This window comes from Elephantulus edwardii, unplaced genomic scaffold (genome assembly GCF_000299155.1).
Source record: "Elephantulus edwardii isolate Elephantulus edwardi_28Jun2011 unplaced genomic scaffold, EleEdw1.0 scaffold00023, whole genome shotgun sequence".
Classification (NCBI taxonomy): domain Eukaryota; kingdom Metazoa; phylum Chordata; class Mammalia; order Macroscelidea; family Macroscelididae; genus Elephantulus; species Elephantulus edwardii.
Window position 1 is genome coordinate 5,651,526 of NW_006399773.1, and position 2,818 is coordinate 5,654,343.

The following is a 2,818-nucleotide window of genomic DNA, read 5'->3' on the forward strand; positions in this document are numbered from 1 at the left end:
TCATAAAATTTAAAAAAAAAACCCATAGTGTAGATAACGTTTAGACTGCAATGTATTCAGCACAATGACAAAAAATAAAAAATTAGAGGCAACTTTCAAAAAAAAAATAAATGAAACATAACTTAGTGTAATTACATTGTGATGAATAGTATGAACTAGAGTTTTAAAATGTTGTCATGTGATTTTGCTTTGAATTTCCCTACACTGGATTCCCTTCATTCTTACTAGAGAAATATTGTTGTGCCAATGAAGATAGAGTTAAAAATAGGAAGAAGAGTAAACATTATAGTTAAAAACAAAGAGTTATGACTCATTTCTGATATCCATAATAAGATTTGTTGTTCATACACAGCACAATACAACAACAACAACAAGTTTACTTTGAAAGCCTACTTCTGTTTAGGGATCATTTTCTAAATTCTGTAGGCTTAGATGGCTTTTGAATTTAGTCACAAAGTTCAGAAAAAATACTTTAAGTCAAATCTAAGCAAAGAGATTTGTTGTTCTACAAAGCAACTATTATATAAGAAGGTGACTCTCATGTGTATTTTGACCAAAACCTATGATAAGAAATTCATTTACTCTCATTACCATGTACAAAAGAATGTATAACATGAACACATATATTTTTAGATAGAAATTAAAGTTAATAAAGTAAACCACATTTATATTTAAAACGTAATGCTATTTCACCACAGTGTCATTGTTGTTCTTGTTACTGTGTGCTGTTGAGCTGACCACAATTCATAGCAATTGTATGAACAGGTGTGAAATCACCCCTATCCTGTGTCAATCCTTAACATCTCAGATATGCTAGAGTCCATTGCCACAACCACTGTGTCAATATATCTACTTGAAAATATTCTTCTCTCATACTGATCTTCCAGCTTTTCAAGCAAGATGACTCTTTCTAAGAACTAGCTTCTCCTAAAAACAAAGTATATGAGATGAAGCTTCACCATCCTTCCCTCCAAGAGCACTCAGATTGTCCTTTCTCCAAGACATTTTGTTTGGGTTTTTTGGTAGTCCAGTACTCTTCTCAATACAACATTCAGTACTCTTCTTAGCCCTCAAAACTCAAAGACATTTTTTTTCTTCTGTTACCTTTAGTCATTATGTAACTTTCAGATGCATAGCAAGTAATTGAAAATATTATGGTTTGATAAGGTGCACCTTAGCCTTTATAATGAAGATATTGCTCTTTATCACTTTGAAAAGGTCCTTGAAAATACATGTTCTTAATGCAATGTATGTTTTGATTTCTTGACAGGGATATTGATTATAGGAGTAAGAAAGCCAAAACCATTGACACTTTCGATTTTCTCCATCTATCAGGATGATGTCTATTGGACAAGGAGTGAGAATTTTTGTTTTCTTGATGTTAAAATTTAATCCAAATTGAAGACTCTAGTTTTTGGTCTTCTGCAGCAGACACTTTAAGTCCTCCTCACTTTCAGCATGCAAGGTTGTGTTATCTCTGTAACTGATATTAATAGTATATTCTATTTCATCCTTTTGTAAGTATGATGGCACTGGAATTACAAAAAGCCAAAACAAGACGAAAGTATATTTAAGAGACCTGAACATAATATTTGAAAAAAGGCAGCTCACGAAGATGAAGCACAGTATAATAATGAAATGTGCAAGGAGTTAGAGTTACTAAACAAACAAAAGAAAAAGCAAAAAGCATGGTTAGCATTTCTCAGGCTAAAAGAACTGAAGAAAAAATTCAATCATCAAGTTACAGTATTAAACGATTTGATGGGCAAATCTTTAATGACGCAAAAATCTCAAAAGAAGATGAGAGAAATACAGAAACTCTGTGCCAAAAGAATTCGTGGACACTGAACTATTTCAAGAAGTAGCAAATGATCAAGAACCTACAGTACTCAAAGAAGAAGTCCAAGACACTGAAAGCATTGGCAAAAACGCAAGACCCCTGGGATTGAAGAATACCAATTATGATACTTCAGGAAACAGATGCTATCCTGTGCTTACCAATCTTGGCTAACAAATATGGAAGAGAGTTATCTGGCTATTTGATCGTTAGAGACCTAAACTTGTTCCCATTTTCCCAGAAATTAGATTATAAAAATTATCTAACAATATCACAAAAATCACATGCGAGTAAAATCTTGCTGAAGATTATTTTAAAAACACACACACACAACAATAAAACCAAACAGCATAAATGGTATACAGCAACAGGAAAATTCCAAAAGTCAACCTAGATTCAGAAAAGGCCATGGTATAAGGTTTATCATTTCTAATGTCAGATGGATCTTGGTTTCAAACAGAAAAATCAGAAAAATATTTACATGTATTTTATTAATTATGCAAAGGCATTTAGCTATGTGAAGCATAACAAATAAGGGATAGCATTGAGAAAAATGCAAATCCCAGAACACTTTACTGTGCTTATTCAAAACCTATACATATATCAAGAATCAGCTATCCAAACAGAACAAGGGAACACTGAATGGCTTAAAATCAGGAAAGGTTTTCCATCAGGGTTATATCCTTCTTCCATACATTTTCAGTCTGGATGCTGAGAAAATAATTTGAGAAGCTGGAGTCTATGAAGAAGAATGTGCATTAGGATTTGAGGTAGACTCATCGACAACTTGCATTGCCAAGCAATCATTGCTTGCTAAAAAATTAAAAAGACTTGACTCACTGCAGAAGATCAAAGGCTATAACCTTTAATATGGATTACTTCTTCACATCAAGAAAACAAAAATCTGCATCCCTGAGCCAAAGGCAACATCATGATAGAGGGAGAAGAGATTGTCAATGATGTCCTTTACTTTGATCCACA